The sequence below is a fragment of the Hyla sarda genome, chromosome 1 (genome assembly GCF_029499605.1).
Source record: "Hyla sarda isolate aHylSar1 chromosome 1, aHylSar1.hap1, whole genome shotgun sequence".
Classification (NCBI taxonomy): domain Eukaryota; kingdom Metazoa; phylum Chordata; class Amphibia; order Anura; family Hylidae; genus Hyla; species Hyla sarda.
In genome coordinates, this window is record NC_079189.1 from 25,199,312 (window position 1) to 25,219,013 (window position 19,702).

Genomic DNA, 19,702 nt, shown 5'->3' on the forward strand with positions numbered 1-19,702 from the left:
CCTCAGGCCTACGACTATCCTTGCCGGATAAATTTGATGGGGACTCTAAGTGTTGCCGTGGCTTTCTTTCACAATGTTCCCTGCACTTGGAGATGATGTCGGACCAGTTTCCTACTGAAAGGTCTAAGGTGGCTTTCGTAGTCAGCCTTCTGTCTGGAAAAGCTCTGTCATGGGCCACACCGCTCTGGGACCGCAATGACCCTGTCACTGCCTCTGTACACTCCTTCTTCTCGGAATTTCGTAGTGTCTTTGAGGAACCTGCCCGAGCCTCTTCTGCTGAGACTGCCCTGTTGAACCTGGTCCAGGGTAATTCTTCCGTTGGCGAGTACGCCGTACAATTCCGTACTCTTGCTTCAGAACTATCCTGGAATAATGAGGCCCTCTGCGCGACCTTTAAAAAAGGCCTATCCAGCAACATTAAAGATGTTCTGGCCGCACGAGAAATCCCTGCTAATCTACATGAACTCATTCATCTTGCCACTCGCATTGACATGCGTTTTTCCGAAAGGCGTCAGGAGCTCCGCCAGGATATGGACTTTGTTCGCACGAGGCGTTTTTTCTCCCCGGCTCCTCTCTCCTCTGGTCCTCTGCAATCCGTTCCTGGGCCTCCCGCTGTGGAGGCTATGCAAGTTGACCGGTCTCGCCTGACACCACAAGAGAGGACACGACGCCGCATGGAGAATCTCTGCCTGTACTGTGCCAGTACCGAACACTTCCTGAAGGATTGTCCTATCCGACCTCCCCGCCTGGAAAGACGTACGCTGACTCCGCACAAAGGTGAAACAGTCCTTGAAGTCAACTCCGCTTCTCCACGTCTTACTGTGCCTGTGCGGATATCTGCCTCTACCTTCTCCTTCTCCACTAAGGCCTTCTTGGACTCCGGATCTGCAGGAAACTTTATTTTGGCCTCTCTCATCAACAGGTTCAACATCCCAGTGACCAGTCTCGCCAGACCTCTCTACATCAATTGCGTTAACAATGAAAGATTGGACTGTGCCGTGCGTTACCGCACGGAACCCCTCCTAATGTGCATTGGACCTCACCACGAAAAAATTGAGTTTTTGGTCCTCTCCAATTGCACTTCCGAAATTCTCCTTGGACTACCCTGGCTTCAACACCATTCCCCAACCCTGGATTGGTCCACTGGGGAGATCAAGAGTTGGGGTCCCTCTTGTTCCAAGGACTGCCTTAAACCGGTTCCCAGTACTCCCTGCCGTGACCCTGTGGTTCCCCCTGTAACCGGTCTCCCTAAGGCCTATATGGACTTTGCGGATGTTTTTTGCAAAAAACAAGCTGAGACTTTACCTCCTCACAGGCCTTATGACTGTCCTATTGACCTCCTCCCGGGCACTACTCCACCCCGGGGCAGAATTTATCCTCTCTCTGTCCCAGAGACTCTTGCTATGTCTGAGTATATCCAGGAAAATTTAAAGAAGGGCTTTATCCGCAAATCCTCCTCTCCTGCCGGAGCCGGATTTTTCTTTGTGTCCAAAAAAGATGGCTCCCTACGTCCTTGCATTGACTACCGCGGTCTTAATAAAATCACCTTAAAAAACCGCTACCCCCTACCTCTCATCTCTGAACTCTTTGATCGCCTCCAAGGTGCTCACATCTTTACCAAACTGGACTTAAGAGGTGCCTATAATCTCATCCGCATCAGAGAGGGGGATGAATGGAAAACGGCATTTAACACTAGAGATGGACACTTTGAGTATCTGGTCATGCCCTTTGGCCTGTGCAACGCCCCTGCCGTCTTCCAAGACTTTGTTAATGAAATTTTTTGTGATCTCTTATATTCCTGTGTTGTTGTATATCTGGACGATATCCTGATTTTTTCTGCCAACTTAGAAGAACACCGCCAGCATGTCCGCATGGTTCTTCAGAGACTTCGTGACAATCAACTTTATGCCAAAATGGAGAAATGTCTGTTTGAATGTCAATCTCTTCCTTTCCTAGGATACTTGGTCTCTGGCCAGGGACTACAAATGGATCCAGACAAACTCTCTGCCGTCTTAGATTGGCCACGCCCCTCCGGACTCCGTGCTATCCAACGTTTTTTGGGGTTCGCCAATTATTACAGACAATTTATTCCACGTTTTTCCACCATTGTGGCTCCTATTGTGGCTTTAACCAAAAAGAATGCCAATCCTAAGTCATGGCCTCCTCAAGCGGAAGACGCCTTTAAACAGCTCAAGTCTGCCTTTTCTTCGGCTCCCGTGCTCTCCAGACCTGACCCTTCTAAACCCTTCCTATTGGAGGTTGATGCCTCCTCTGTAGGAGCTGGAGCGGTCCTTCTACAAAAAAATTCTTCCGGGCATGCTGTTACTTGTGGTTTTTTTTCTAGGACCTTCTCTCCGGCTGAGAGGAACTACTCCATCGGGGACCGAGAGCTTCTAGCCATTAAATTAGCACTTGAGGAATGGAGGCATCTGTTGGAGGGATCAAGATTTCCCGTTATTATTTACACCGATCACAAGAACCTCTCCTATCTCCAGTCTGCCCAACGGCTGAATCCTCGCCAGGCCAGGTGGTCTCTGTTCTTTGCCCGATTTAATTTTGAGATTCACTTTCGGCCTGCCGATAAGAACATTAGGGCCGATGCTCTCTCTCGTTCCTCGGATGCCTCGGAAGTAGAGCTCTCTCCGCAACACATCATTCCCCCTGACTGCCTGATCTCCACTTCTCCAGCCTCCATCAGGCAAACTCCTCCAGGGAAGACCTTCGTTTCTCCACGCCAACGCCTCGGAATCCTCAAATGGGGTCACTCCTCCCATCTCGCAGGTCATGCGGGTATCAAGAAATCCGTGCAACTCATCTCTCGTTTCCATTGGTGGCCGACTCTGGAGACGGATGTTGTGGATTTTGTGCGAGCCTGCACTGTCTGTGCCCGGGATAAGACTCCTCGCCAGAAGCCCGCTGGCCTTCTTCATCCTCTGCCTGTCCCCGAACAGCCTTGGTCTCTGATTGGTATGGACTTTATTACTGACTTACCTCCATCCCGTGGCAACACTGTTGTTTGGGTGGTCGTTGATCGATTCTCCAAGATGGCACATTTCATTCCTCTTCCTGGTCTTCCTTCAGCGCCTCAGTTGGCAAAACAATTTTTTGTACACATTTTTCGTCTTCACGGCTTGCCCACGCAGATCGTCTCGGATAGAGGCGTCCAATTCGTGTCAAAATTCTGGAGGGCTCTCTGTAAACAATTCAAGATTAAATTAAACTTTTCCTCTGCATATCACCCTCAATCCAATGGGCAAGTGGAAAGAATTAACCAGGTCCTGGGTGATTATTTACGCCATTTTGTTTCCTCCCGCCAGGATGACTGGGCAGATCTTCTACCATGGGCCGAATTCTCGTATAACTTCAGAGTCTCTGAATCTTCCTCCAAATCCCCATTTTTCGTGGTGTACGGCCGTCACCCTCTTCCCCCCCTCCCTACTCCCTTGCCCTCTGGTTTGCCCGCTGTAGATGAAGTGACTCGTGATCTTTCCACCATATGGAAAGAGACCCAAAATTCTCTTTTACAGGCTTCATCTCGCATGAAAAAGTTTGCCGATAAAAAAAGAAGAGCTCCCCCCATTTTTGCTCCCGGAGACAAGGTATGGCTCTCCGCTAAATAAGTCCGCTTTCGTGTCCCCAGTTACAAACTGGGACCACGCTATCTTGGTCCTTTCAAAGTCTTGTGCCAAATTAATCCTGTCTCTTACAAACTTCTTCTTCCTCCTTCTCTTCGTATTCCTAATGCCTTTCATGTCTCTCTTCTTAAACCACTCATCATCAACCGTTTCTCTCCCAAGTTAGTTTCTCCCACTCCTGTCTCCGGTTCTTCTGACGTCTTCTCAGTGAAAGAGATACTGGCCTCCAAGACGGTCAGAGGAAAAAGGTTCTTTTTGGTGGATTGGGAGGGCTGTGGACCTGAAGAGAGATCCTGGGAACCTGAGGACAACATCCTAGACAAAAGTCTGCTCCTCAGGTTCCCAGGCTCTAAGAAGAGGGGGAGACCCAAGGGGGGGGGGTACTGTTACGCCGAGCGCTCCGGGTCCCCGCTCCTCCCCGGAGCGCTCGCTTCACTCTCGCTACCGCAGCGCTCCGGTCAGCTCCACTGACCCGGTGCGCTGCGATACCGTCTCCAGCCGGGATGCGATTCGCGATGCGGGTGGCGCCCGCTCGCGATGCGCACCCCGGCTCCCGTACCTGACTCGCTCTCCGTCTGTCCTGTCCCGGCGCGCGCGGCCCCGCTCCCTAGGGCGCGCGCGCGCCGGGTCTCTGCGATTTAAAGGGCCACTGCGCCGCTGATTGGCGCAGTGGTTCCAATTAGTGTGTTCACCTGTGCACTCCCTATTTATACCTCACTTCCCCTTCACTCCCTCGCCGGATCTTGTTGCCATTGTGCCAGTGAAAGCGTTCCATTGTGTATTCCTAGCCTGTGTTCCAGACCTCCTGCCGTTGCCCCTGACTACGATCCTTGCTGCCTGCCCTGACCTTCTGCTACGTCCGACCTTGCTTCTGTCTACTCCCTTGTACCGCGCCTATCTTCAGCAGCCAGAGAGGTTGAGCCGTTGCTAGTGGATACGACCTGGTCACTACCGCCGCAGCAAGACCATCCCGCTTTGCGGCGGGCTCTGGTGAAAACCAGTAGTGACTTAGAACCGGTCCACTAGCACGGTCCACGCCAATCCCTCTCTGGCACAGAGGATCCACCTCCTGCCAGCCGGCATCGTGACAGTAGTTATACTCTTGTATATAGGAGCAGTATTATAGTAGTTATATTCTTGTATATAGGAGCAGTATTATAGTAGTTATATTCTTATACATAGGAGGCAGTATTATAGTAGTTATATTCTTGTATATAGGAGCAGTATTATAGTAGTTATATTCTTGTATATACGAGGCAGTATTATAGTAGTTATATTCTTGTATATAGGAGGTAGTTTTATAGTAGTTATATTCTTGTATATAGGAGCAGTATTATAGTAGTTATATTCTTGTACATAGGAGCAGTATTATAGTAGTAATATTCTTGTATATAGGAGCAGTATTATAGTAGTTATATTCTTGTACATAGGAGGCAGTATTATAGTAGTTATATTCTTGTACATAGGAGCCGGTGTTATAGTAGTTATATTCTTGTATATAGGAGCAGTATTATAGTAGTTATATAAGGGACGGTATTATGCTCTTCAATAATAGTTTGGAATAGATACACCTTGCTAATGTTAGCCCAAAGTATTTTCCCAATAATCCCCTTCCACTTCTTCTCATGACAGTTTATACTGTTTTTCTCAGCAGGAGGAGACACTGAGCTCAGTTCAGAGAACGAGTATAAAATTCTTCCTCCCCAAAATGTCTAGTAAAACATTACACTGCAGTAAGGCACTTTTCTACAAAGCTGCTGAAGCGGTTAAATTTGTCATCCTGAGTGGATGTAATACATTTCTCATCCAGACTACATTAAACCTGTTGAACATTTACCAGAGAGATGGCCGGAGGGGTAGAAGAATTCATTACCATTCGGAGGGCGGCAGCTTTTCCTCCAGGAATCTGATTTTTTAATTAATATAAACGTGGCACTTTACTTGACTTGTAGGTCGGAGGAATTGACGTTTTCCTTTAGTAAACTGTATATAGCGATAACGGAGAGGCTGCTATTTTTTCGTGTTTTACATAATAAAAATAAACTATTAGATTTGAACTTATCAATTGTGGTTGCTATTTCGGAATCGGGGGCAATCTACAAAAAGTGTTCAGTAACACTGCAGCGCCACCAGAGTTGAAATAAAGCATTACACACTGCTCATTGAAAATCAATGGGCTAGCTGTGTAATGCCCAGACACTCTGGGTCCTCCATAGTCAGACACGCTCTTTGTAGCTCTACTCAGCCCTTTGAGTGAGAAGTTACATCATCCAAGGATATGGGTTATAATTATACTTAGCAGGGATTGTTCCCATTGTAATATAGGCTGCTCCCTGTTTTCTCTTATAAGTAGCACTTGCTCAATGGAGCACATTGTTTATGTACCATAAGAACAGGTTATTATTCAAGAAATCCAAGCGTAAAGTAAAGACAGGAAGAGGGAGAAGTTACAGAACAACTTACTGCCCCAGGATGAGACCTCAGGAATGGTTTCTGCCAATAACCACCCTATGAATGTGGAGACTCGGGGAAGACGCAGTTAAAAGTGTCAATATTGTCGTGTAGGGTTCATTTGTATGTGTAGTCCCACTCAGGGGTCAAGACCTGGGGCGAAAAAAAAGTGTGTTTTCACTTAAAGGCTTACTCCACTGCTCAGCATTTGGAACAAACTGTTCCGAACACTGGAGCTGGCAGCTCGTGACGTCATAGCCCCGCCCCCTCATGGTGTCACACCCCGCCCCCTCAATGCAAGTCTATGGGAGGGTGTGTGACTGCTGTACAAGAATATAACTACTATAATACTGCTCCTATATACAGGAATATAACTACTATAATACTGCTCCTATGTACAAGAATATAACTACTATAATACTGCCTCCCATGCACAAGAATATAACTACTATATTACTGTCCCTATATGCAAGAATATAACTACTATAATACTGTCTCCTATGTACAAGAATATCACTACTATAATACTGTCTCCTATATACAAGAATATAACTACTATAATACTGCCCCTATATACAAGAATATAACTACTATAATACTGCCTCCTATATACAGGAATATAACTACTATAATACTGCTCCTATGTACAAGAATATAACTACTATAATACTGCCTCCCATGCACAAGAATATAACTACTATAATACTGCTCCTATATACAAGAATATAACTACTATAATACTGTCCCTATATGCAAGAATATAACTACTATAATACTGTCTCCTATGTACAAGAATATCACTACTATAATATTGTCTCCTATATACAAGAATATAACTACTATAATACTGCTCCTATGTACAAGAATATAACTACTATAATACTGCCCCCTATATACAAGAATATAACTACTATAATACTGCTCCTATATACAAGAATATAACTACTATAATACTGTCTTCTATGTACAAGAATATCACTACTATAATATTGTCTCCTATATACAAGAATATAACTACTATAATACTGTCTCCTATGTACAAGAATATCACTACTATAATATTGTCTCCTATATACAAGAATATAACTACTATAATACTGCTCCTATATACAAGAATATAACTACTATAATACTGCTCCTATGTACAAGAATATAACTACTAAAGTACTGTCCCTATGTGCAAGAATATAACTACTATAATACTGTCCCTGTGTACAAGAATTTATCTACCATAATACGGTCCTCTGTGTGCTGAAATGTAACAATAAATAATCTGAGTATTGTGCAGAACAGAGTCGACCATTAATGAATAGAGATGTGACTCTGCTCCTCCGTACACTGCGGGTAGCGGTAAGGCACAACATTCAATTAGTGAGATGGCGGCGCAGCGCTGACGGATGTAAGTCATGTTACCCCGGTGAGAGGGTAAACACAAAACAAGAAATATTTAATAAGCGTGAAGAGAACAGTGGAGGTGCACTTGAAAGGCCACAACCCTCGATGCATGAATAACATTGGCTGAGTCTGTGGCTTCTATTTCTGTTCGAGCATTGTGCGCCTTCGAGGGCTCTGGAGAATAGGACTGGGTAACTGAGAGAATAGCGGGGAAATCTCCAGGATAATAATGTCTTATTTTCTGCATTCTAAAGAGTGTCTTCATCTGCTTCCTTCTGATAACAGCTCTGCTGTATTGTGCCATGGAGGAAGGGAGAGGGAATGGTGCGCCGCCTTGGCCGTGTGTCTTCCTGACTTAACCCTTGCGAGAAGAAGGAGAATCCTATTACAGAGTTAGTCCCAAGAAGTATTCTGAGTAAAAATTATTTAGCCCCTTTCGAGAGGATAGTGTCAGATCACAGGGGAGTCTGACCGCTTGGACTCTCCAGAACTCCTTTGTATTGAACGGAGCGGTGACTTGCTCATGCGCGACGCTGCTCCATTTGCCATATGTCCAATACAATACGGGAATAAAAAAACTCTATCTCCAACTTCTGTTGGCGCCCAAAGGCTTTCCCATGTGCAAGAAAGGTTCTATAGGTGTCAGATCATGAGGGGTCCGACTGCTGGGATCCCCCCCTCCTGGCCCCTGTAACTCCGGAATGGAGCCATTACTTCTTTGTTTGAACAGAGTGGCTTCCTTCGCTAGCACCATAGACCGTGATTGGAGTAGCGGCGCGGATGCGCCGCTGCTCTATTCACAGTCTATGGAGCTGTCAAAGAGAGTACAGCGCGAGAGTACTGCTCCATTCACAGACTATGGAGCTGGCAAAGAGAGTACAGCGCGAGATTATTGCTCCATTCACAGTCTATGGAACTGGCAAAGAGAGTACAGCACGAGAGTACTGCCCCATTCACAGACTATGGAGCTGTCAAAGAGAGTACAGCGCGAGAGTACTGCTCCATTCACAGTCTATGGAGCTGGCAATAAGAGGACAGCGTGAGAGTACTGCTCCATTCACAGTCTATGGAGCTGGCAAAGAGAGTACAGCTTGAGAGTACTGCTCCATTCCCAGACTGTGGAGCTGTCAAACAGAGTACAGCGCGAGAGTACTGCTCCATTCGCAGACTATGGAGCTGGCAAAGAGAGTACAGCGCGAGAGTACTGCTCCATTCACAGTCTATGGAACTGGCAAAGAGAGTACAGCACGAGAGTACTGCTCCATTCACAGTCTATGGAACTGGCAAAGAGAGTACAGCACGAGAGTACTGCTCCATTCACAGTCTATGGAGCTGACAAAGAGAGTACAGCACGAGAGTACTGCCCCATTCACAGACTATGGAGCTGGCAAAAAGACTACCGCATGAGAGTACTGCTCCATTCACAGTCTATGGAACTGGCAAAGAGAGTACAGCGCAAAAGTACTGCTCCATTCACAGAGTATGGAGCTGGCAAAGAGAGTTCAACGCGAGAGTACTGCTCCATCCATAGTCTATGGATCTGGCAAAGAGAGTACAGCACAAGAGTACTGCTCCATTCACAGTCTATGGAGCTGGCAAAGAGAGTACAACGCGAGAGTACTGCTCCATTTGCAGTCTATGGAGCTGGCTAAGAGAGTACAACGCAAGAGTACTGCTCCATTCACAGTCTATGTGGCTGGCAAAGAGAGTGCAGCTCGAGAGTACTGCTCCATTCACATTCTATGGAGCTGGCAAAGAGAGTACAATGCAAGAATACTGCTCCATTCACAGTCTATGGAGCTGGCTAAGAGAGTACAGCGCGAGGCTCTCTTCGCCAGCTCCATAAACTGTGAATGGAGTTGGCAAAGAGAGCCATTCCGTTCAAACAAAGAAGTCAGAACTCCATTCTAGAGATGACAGAAGGGGGGGGGGGTCCCAGCAGTCGGAGCCCTCATAATCTGACACTTATAGAACCTCTCTTACACAAGGGTAAGCCTTTTTAGCTCCAGCAGAAGTTGGAGTTAGAGATTTTTTTACGTATTGTATTGGACATATTTGAAAGTCTACCCATTGTATCTCCACCTCGTCTCCTTTTGTTTGTAATTCCTGCACCATCTTAGGCACTCCAACTTCCACCAGACAGCCACAGTACTGGGGTGTACATTTGGGTTCTAAATCGCCCACCCAGCCACATGTGGCAGAACTGTGACCCCCATGTTAGGGAAGAACCACAATCACCAGCAAACTCCACCCCTGGCTCACCACAGCTCTGCCATGTTTTTCTTGTATACTGCTGACCAAGACAGTAAACAATATTCCACAGTGTGTGTTATCTATCTAGAGTGAGCTATGTTCTTATCATTTGCATTTATATGACTTCTGATGTATCCAAAAATATTATTTGCCTTGGCAGCAGCTGCCTGGCATTGGTTTCTACACTACTTCTTTCTACATTAGTCTGCTATTATACCAATGCTCTTTTCTGTGTCAGTTTTCATCAGGGCTTCCCTATTTAGTAAATTTTTCTGGCATCTAATAGGTGGCCTGCTACCTTTTAGCTAGGAATTGGCATTCCATCTTTTTTTTGTATAACTGGGGGTATGAACATTGAACATGGAACTCCCAGATGGTATCTCCAGAGTAAAGATGTCGCGAATTGTTCGCCGGCGAACAATTCAAGGCGAATTTAGCATGTTCGCGTTCGTATCGCCGGGCGAACATATGGGAAGTTTGATCCGCCCCCTATATTTTAACATTGCAGTAAACTTTGACCCTGTGAGTCAGAGTCAGCAGACACATTACAGCCAATCAGCAGCAGTCCCTCCCTTCCAGACCCTCCTACCTCCAGCACGGACGCCATTTTACCCTCATTCAGCATGCTGCAGGCTTAGGAAGTGGAGGGTCAGAGAAGCTGCTCCTGCTGTATAGGAAAAGCGATAGCTAGGTTGCTGCTAGGTGGTGTATTCAGGGTCCAGTTTACTTCTAAAGCACTAGTGTAACATCTGCTTTAAGGACAGCACCCAAAAAAGCCCTTTTTAGGGCTGAAAGATATCAGTCCGTGTGTCTTGCAACAGCTGGAGGCACCCTGGTTGGGAGGGAACTGCTGGTTAAAAGGGGTACTCCAGAATCAACTAACTACTACAGTATTCAAAGGGCTGAAAGATGTCAGCTGGAGGCACCCTGGTTGGGGACCACTGCTTAAAAGGGGAACTCCGCTGGCAAGCTTTTTTTCTTTAAAGCAACTAACTACTACAGTATTCAAAGGGCTGAAATATATCAGTCCGTGTGTTTTGCAACAGCTGGAGGCACCCTGGTTGGGGACCACTGCATAAAAGGGGAACTCCGCTGGCAAGCTTTTTTGCTCATTGTCCCACTAGTGCAAATCACATTTGGTGTGACAGTTGTGCAAATAAAAAAAATACCTTTTTTGGCTGTTAAATAAAACCAGTCATCACTGTCAGTTCACGTCACAGTTGCCAGTTTTTTTTGCCTGCAGGGCAAATTGTGTCACTCTAGTGCAAATCACATTTGGTGTGACAACAGTTGCCAGTTTATTTTGCCTGCAGGGCAAATTGTGTCACCCTAGTGCAAATCACATTAGGTGTGACAGTTGTGCAAATAAAAAAAATTACCCTTTTTGGCTGTTAAATAAAACCAGTCATCACTGTCAGTTCACGTCACAGTTGCCAGATTTTTTGCCTGCAGGGCAAATTGTGTCACCCTAGTGCAAATCACATTAGGTGTGACAGTTGTGCAAATTAAAAAGAAAAATACAATTTTTTGGCTGTTAAATAAAACCAGTCGTCACTGTCAGTTCACGTCACAGTTGCCAGTTTTTTTTGCCTGCAGGGTAAATTGTGTCACCCTAGTGCAAATCACATTAGGTGTGACAGTTGTGCAAATTAAAAAAAAATACCTTTTTTGGCTGTTAAATAAAACCAGTCGTCACTGTCAGTTCACGTCACAGTTGACAGTTTTTTTTGCCTGCAGGGCAAATTGTGTCACCCTAGTGCAAATCACATTAGGTGTGACAGTTGTGCAAATTTAACCAAAAAAATGACAGACAGAGGAAGGCTACCCCGCAGGGGCCGTCGTGGTGCTGGGATTCCCTTTGGCCCTAGAATGGCCAGTGTTCAGAGGCCATGTACCGTGAACCCCCAAAGTTCTGAGGACTTAGTTGACTGGCTATCACAAGACACCTAATCTACTACAGCTTCCTCTCGAAACCTTGACGCACCATCCTTCTCCTCCTCTAGCTTAGCTTCGGGCACCTCTCATGCTACCACTTGCCCGCATGCCGCCACCACCAACACTAGCACCACAGCAGCTTTACTTGATCCGTCAGAGGAGTTATTTACACATCAGTTTGAAGACATGAGTGATACGCAACCATTATTGGCAGAGGATGTAGTTAACAGGGATAGGTCTCAGTCAGGCAGCATTACACACATGGACGTACGGTGTGATGATTATGTTGTTCTCGCTGCTGCTTCCTTTCTTGAGGTGTCAGATAGCGGTGAAGGTGTTGATTATGACGATGTGTCCGTGGATGCCACATAGGTGACCGCTAGAAGAGAAGAAGAGGGGGAAAGTTCAGATGGAAAGACAGAGAGGAAGAGGAGACGAGTTGAAAGCAGGGGGAGGTCGTCGCAAGGAACTAGTGGCACAGTCATACAGCATGCATCGGCGCCCCGGGTCAGCCAGACGGGACGCCAATCAACGCATGCTGTTGCCCCCACCAGAATGCCGTCATCGCAGAGCTCAGAAGTGTGGCATTTTTTTGTGTGTCTGCCTCTGACAACAGCGAGGCCATCTGCAACCTGTGCCAGAAGAAACTGAGTCGTGGGAAGTCCAACACCCACCTAGGCACAACTGCTTTGCGAAGGCACATGATGTCACATCACAAACGCCTATGGGATCAACACGTCAGTACAAGCAGCACACAAAGTCAAAGCCACCATCCTCCTCCTGGTCCAGCATCTTCAATCAGGTCAACCACTGCTGCCCTCCTTGCCCATTCTCAACCATCCACCTCTCCGCCTCTCGCCTTGAGCAGTTCCTGCTCATCTGCCCACAGTCAGGTGTCTGTCAAGGAGATGTTTGAGCACAAGAAGCCAATGTCTCAAAGTCACCCCCTAGCCTGGCGTCTGACAGCTGGCTTGTCGGAACTGCTAGCCCGCCAGCTTTTACCATACAAGCTGGTGGAGTCTGAGGCCTTTTAAAAAATTTGTAGCCATTGGGACACCACAGTGGAAGGTACCCGTCCGAAATTTTTTTGCACAAAAGGCTATCCCCAACCTTTACTCCATTGTGCAAAAGGAAATTATGGCATGTCTGGCACACAGTGTAGGGGCAAGGGTCCATCTGACCACTGATACCTGGTCTGCAAAGCATGGGTAAACCTGGTGACGGCTGCCTAGCTTGGAATGAGTGGCTCTGCAGAGGAGTTGGTGACACCACCACGACTTGCAGGGAGGCCTGCTGCCACCTCCTCTACTCCTCCTACTCCATCCTCTTCCATAACCTCCTCAGCCGAGTCCTCTTCCACTGCTGCGTCTTGCTCCGCATCACCAGCACCCCCCCCCCCCCCCCAGCTCCCCAGGTGCTATTCCACATCCCGGATACGGCAGTGTCACGGCATCTTGGGGTTGACTTGCCTCAAAGCGGAGTGTCACACCACACCAGCGCTCCTGTCGGCCCTGAACGCACAGGTGGACCAGTGGCTGACTCCGCACCAACTGGAGATCGGCAAGGTGGTTTGTGACAATGGAACAAATTTGTTGGCGGCATTGAGGTTGGGCAAGTTGACACATGTGCCGTGCATGGCACATGTGTGTAATCTGATTGTACAACGCTTTGTGCTCAAGTACCCAAGCTTACAGGATGTCCTTAAGCAGTCCAGGAAGGTGTGTGGCCATTTCAGGCGTTCCTACACGGTCATGGCGCACTTGTCAGATATCCAGCGGCGAAACAACATGCCAGTGAGGTGCTTGATTTGTGACAGCCCGACACGTTGAAATTCAACACTCCTAATGTTCGACCGCCTGCTCCAACAAGAAAAAGCCGTCAACGAATATTTGTATGACCGGGGTGCTAGGACATCATCTGCGGAGCTGGGAATTTTTTTTTGCCACGTTACTGGAGGCTCATGCGCAATGCCTGTAGGCTCATGCGTCCTTTTGAGGAGGTGACAAACCTGGTCAGTCGCACCGAAGGCACCATCAGCGACATCATACCATTTTCTTTTCTTCCTGGAGCGTGCCCTGCGAAGAGTGCTGGATCAGGCAGTAGATGAGCGTGAAGAGGAAGAGTTGTGGACACCATCACCACCAAAAACAGCCTTATCAGCATCGCTTGCTGGACCTGCGGCAACGCTGGAAGAGGATTGTGAGGAAGAGGAGTCAGAGGAGGAATGTGGCTTTGAAGAGGAGGAGGAAGACCAACCACAACAGGCATTGCAGGGTGCTCCTTGTCACCTATCTGGTTCCCGTGGTGTTGTACGTGGCTGGGCGGAAGAAGATTATACCTTCCCTGTCATCCCTGAGGACGAGGAACCGGACATGAGTAGCTCGGCATCCAACCTTGTGCAAATGGGGTCTTTCATGCTGTCGTGCCTGTTGAGGGACCCTTTAATTTTGAAAAGGATTTCTTTGTGATTTTCACCGTCCTGCATTATAGAGCCTTCTGGACTTTATGATAATTTAAACCTGAATTTTCAAGAGTACTAACCATTACACCAAGGAACGCTTGTTGCGTGTGATTTTTTAACTTAAATTTTCAAAAGTAAAATACAGAGAGGGAAGAACTCTGTTTCTTTATTCTTTAGAATTTTCTGCTTCAAAAATTTTATGTAGAAAATAAGTTCTTTGTCTGTTTCTCCATCCTGCATTATAGAGTCTTCTGGACTCTTGGATATGTGCTTGTTCTTATTTTGGCCTCTGGTGCCGCAATTTTTCTGGGCGCTGCTACAGCTGCGGTTGCAACAATACCACATTTTTGAGCCATGTGTACATGCCTAATTTTTCTGTACTCTCTGCTGACATCTCTGTCCATTTTAGTAACGGTGCATATTAGATGTATGGTAAGGGTAGCATGGTGGCTCAGAGGTTAGCACTGCTGACTTGCAGCGCTGGGGCCTTGGGTTCAAATCCCACTATGTGCTGCCTAAAGGGGGGATCTAACTATGTGCTGCCTAAAGGGGGCTCTATGTGTTGCCTAATCGGGGGTATCTAACTATGTGATTCCTAAAGGGGGGCTCTATGTGCTGCCTAAAGGGGGCTAAAGCATGTTATTCCAAAGAATTTAGGAATAATAGGTGATTTATGCCCTTTATGGATTAAAACCAGACTCTGCATCAACTATGTAATTTTCCATGGGAGTTTTGCCATGGATCCCCCTCCAGCACGCCACAGTCCATGTATTAGTCCCCTTGAAACAACTTTTAAATCACTATTGTGGCCAGAAAGAGTCCCTGTGGGTTTTAAAATTCGCCTGCCCATTGAAGTCAATGGCGGTTCGCCGGTTCGCAAACATTTGCGGAACTTTGCGTTCGCCGTTCGCGAACCGAAAATGTTATGTTCGCGACATCACTACTCCATAGTTGTGTCCAATAGTCACCACTTACGACTTAATGATTGTAGTTACTAAACAAGGAACCAGAGTCACCAAAGCAATGCATAGTCCAAATTAAGGACTGTAGATGGGCAACATACAGTGGTCTGCACAGTCTTCTCGCGTGTACAACTCCACTAGATCGAGGAAGGAGGACAAGGAGGTGTGATTGTGAGATCTGGCGTTAGCAGCTTGGTTTCATACGAGGTGCTTAAACCTCACAGTGGAATTCAGTGGATGCAGATGACATAGGTGAAGTAAAAAAAAGGTTGGCACTCACGACTGCTGGTGTACGATGGATAGCTTTATTCGGACATTACATACAGGGCATCCATGGCGGACACAAGTCCGCCATGGATGCACTTTATGTAATGTATGAATAAAGGTGGTAGTGGTGGACTGGCAGTGGTGGACTAGTGGTAGTTGTAGTAGCCAGCGGCCAATGATCTCATGTTATGCCAGTGTCCACACTTCCTCATCCTCCGCTGAAATGGTGCCAAAACGCCACGTGTTCCTCATCCCTTCTCCTATAATAGCGTTGTTGCCAGGCTAAGCCTCTCATTAAGGGAGCCTGCCAAAGTTCTAATGTTCACCAAACATAATTTTAGCCAAAGTTCTGAGCAAGACCGGGTTCTACGGGTTCAGCTCATCTCTAGTAGGGGGTATCCCACCAATGTGTTAAATATAGCCTTAAAAAAGCTTCGCTAACGGGTCATAATGATCTCAGTTACAAAAAGAAGAATAAAACTTCTAACAAACAAGTCAATAATTTTGCGTCGTTCTCATTTCAGTGTAGCCCACTTTCTAACAAAATGAAATAGGTCATTGATAAAAACTGGTTCCTATACAACAGAATTATGTACTGGGAGACTAAAATGTCCCATGATCCCAGTTTAGAAAAACTAAAAATCTAGTTGACGTTCTCACTCATAGCAAAGTCAAAAAAGAAGGACTAGTTAGGCGGTAGCCTATCTGGGGAGACATAATCACTGCGGTCATTGTACTTGGTGTTCTTTTTCCTTAAATATGAAAGAAATTAACATTGTGGAGGTTCAGATTAAAATTTACAACTTTATCTGCTGCCGTACTAGTTTCGTAGTTTACGTGACCGTCTGTCCATGTTGGCGATTTTTGTATTGAAGACATCACACATTCTCTAAATACCCAATTTCAGGAACACGTACGTTCCCAGCACAAAAAGAAAGGGGTCACCCAGATTGATCCAGCATGTGCCGGATGTTCATAAAGGTGACAAAATCGTGTTAAACTTTCTGGACACAGAATGCATATATAATGTAGAGCGTTAGGATCGCAAAAGAAACTTTGCAACAAGCCGAAGCAAAGTGGATTGTAAAAATAGGGTCTCAAGTCAAGGTAGTTTAGTGTTTAATGATAAGTTAGACATTATGAGTATCTTCATTTACATATAGTTGTTAAGTATGAGTGGTAGTAATCAGCTTATTGTTGTTTTTAACATTGTTTTAACTTTCACTAATTTGTTCTTGTAACGCCCATCCATCCGTTCCACCACTTATCCAAAGACAAAAGAAGGTAGCAGCACTCAAAGTGGTGAGTAGATGCTGGGTGCTCGTCAAAGGGGGAACCCCTGGCCACGGGACCTCAAGACTGGATACAAACACGAGAAGATAACTGCGGCACTCTTAAGTGGTGGTTAAGGTGAAAAGCGTTTATTCCATCCAGAAACATATGACAACGTTTCAGCTGCTACAATGCAGCCTTTCTCAAGTGGCCTGAAACGTTGTCATGTGTTTCTGGATGGAATAAACGCTTTTCACCTTAACCACCACTTAAGAGTGCCGCAGTTATCTTCTCGTGTTCGTTCCACCACTTAGCTATTACTTGAGGAGGGACCGTACATGGAAGGTGAGATCAGAGGAATTGTGTTTGACGCTGTCATCAGTTAACATGTTCATGCTGGTGTCCACCACAGAAGTGAGTCCGTCATTGAAGCGCTGTCGTACATCCGCAGCGGTGAGTGCCAACTTTTTTTCTACTTCACGTAAATTCGGGACGGGCAGACTTCATGCAACACAATAAGAAAGGAAACAGTCAGGGTGAAACCCATGAAGGCAAACACCTTCGGAACGGACAGAATCCAAACAAGCAAGACTGTGGGGACTCTGAGTTGGTTTGTATAATCAAAAGGTGATCAGTAACAGGTTTTGCAATCTGGAAGAAGCCTGTCATTCTAAAATGTATAAGGCTAATGAAAAGACTAGGAGCAGACAAGGAGAAGGGCACTAACCGCACAGGTATGTACAACAACTGGCCTGTACACAAAGACTTATTCCATTCTTCTTCTATTTTTGATATATTGTTCTGAACATTGTTTTGTACTGCAGCACAGCCTTCGCCATGATCAGTTCATGATCTGTCACAATCTTTTTGGATGATATAGTGGCCAAAGGAAGTCTGTGTAAACTCCATGCAGACTGTTTCCCAAATTAAAACTGTTGCCGGATCAAAAGCATAAATAAATAGAAAGGCATTGGGATATTTAACTGATGTGTTCTGGAAATATCTGTAAAAAACTTCAGGGTTTTCCAAAGAGTTACTAAACCATGATAATCGATATGACATTCAGTTCAGTTCACATTAAGCTTGGTGGGAATTTAAAAATGTCATAACTTTTAGGGAAAAGCGATGGGCAGCTAGAAGACCCCAAAGCTATGGACAAATATGTGGTGGCGGGGTGTGTGGTGCAGGGCAGATGTTGTTACCCTAGGGGCAGATGGCATTTACCCCTTGTATTCGTGATGCCAGGGCGTGGTTTAGCCTATAACCACCCGAAGGTTTACCGCTGGATACTGGGCTAGGCACGGGGGCAATAATGACTCTAAGTTACGGACAACTGTAGCTTTACTGAGGGTAGACAGATGGTAAAGTCTATACAGTTCAGTCAGGGCCCAAGGAGGTGACCAGTGATGCAGAGACCTTAAGGGCTTGCTCGGACTTGTAGTAGGACTGGACAATTGAGTGCAGACCACGCTGACTTGACTTAACTCATAAAGCAGTGACTTTATCTTACTTGACTTGATGGTGGCTGCACGACTGGACTTTGAGGTCTCCAACACTCTGGACACACACACTAGGCGACTGCACTGGACCTCAGCAGAAGAGAGAGAAGCTCCACCCAGGGCTTATACGGGGAGACTAGCAGGGAGCTCATAGGTCACCCCTGGGATCACCTGGTCACTGGTACCTCCTGGGTAACAATCACATGACATATCACATGGTATAACTCTTAAAGCAACATTACATTTATAACACTTTACATGGTAAATATATTTACAATGGGGAAACAAGTGCAGGGGGGCTTGGCGACACTGAAGGAGGCTACCTGACAGGACAGCAGGAGCTTGGGGTAACACCTCCCGTACTGGGCCACCCCAAATAATAATATAGGAAATTATGGCTCAAAGAAACTAACAGAAAAAGATGCTTTATACGGTTGATACATTCGGGACAAGGGTAAGTGAACATGGCAAATATGCAGATAGAATACACGGGACAGTACTCACCATCCAAGTAGACTTTATTTCCAAGCGTTCTGAGGCATCCGAAATGAACCCAGGCGGAGGCAGGGAGCACAGCCGGGACAGACTGTTTCACGCTATTAGCCCTTTCTCAAGCCAAGTGAACATGGCCTAAAATGGCTCACCTTTGGGTGTAGTCTAAAAATAGGTACGACGCTACAGCAAAGTATAGAGGGAAAATGCTGCCATGTTGGAGATCATGAGGCAGAGGGCACTGCAGGAAGAGATTAATGCAAAAAATTTTTTAAGAGCCTAGGCAAGTGCTCTCTATCACCCAAAGTGCAAGAAAAAGTGCAAACGTGTCACACTAAAAAAACATGCACAAAGGATGCGGTCTATCGCTAAGCCCTTTTCCAACAGGAGAGAGGCCCCCCAACAAACCTACCCTTCACCTCTGGGCCAAAAGGCACCTGCAAGGATCCAGGTTCGATGCCCCTTTTCGCCGAAGCTACTAAGTGGCCGAAAATGCTCCTGGCTTCAACCTAGGCGTTAACCAAGGTATCAGCCGAGGAGCCGTATACTGATGGCATCTTGACAGAAGCCAAGATGCCCAGGGGTTGCAGGGAGGTGAGGAACCTAATGGCCACACACACCTCAGCTCTACACCCCTCTACCTCATGGCCAGACCCGGAGGAAACAGGTCACATCGGGGCAGCCGTTGAGCTGGTGTTGTGGCACCAGCCCCGGTACGCCCCGTTATACCTGCTCTTCCATGCAGCATCCATTCTACATCAATGGCAGAGACAAAACCACTGATAAGAACAGATACTACACTTGATCTTAGCCAAAAGGCCGAGAAGCGAGTTGGAGTAAAAAATATTTTTATTGAAAGAGCTTTATTTTCCGTTCAGTCATTACAAGTCATACGATGAATTACAATCACACAAAGCATGACAGTACAATACACAGCAAAGGTTGCCTAAGCTATACATCGCACCACATGCTACTCTAACACTTCGCTCAATCCTGTAATAGAAAAGCACAAGAAATCGAAAAAACTAAACAATACAATCTGTGATTGGGGTAGGGGCGTGGGCTGTGGGGCGGGGCTGG

At 46.3% G+C, this 19,702-nt stretch overlaps 1 non-coding gene across 1 annotated transcript; it reads right to left on the reverse strand.

Annotated features, from left to right (window-relative positions):
* Nucleotides 1–19,260: 19,260 nt before the first annotated feature.
* LOC130342574 (U2 spliceosomal RNA) lies at nt 19,261–19,453 on the reverse strand. Its single transcript, XR_008882194.1, has one exon. It is a non-coding gene; the product is annotated as a U2 spliceosomal RNA (small nuclear RNA).
* Between the last annotated feature and the right edge of the window lie 249 nt (nt 19,454–19,702).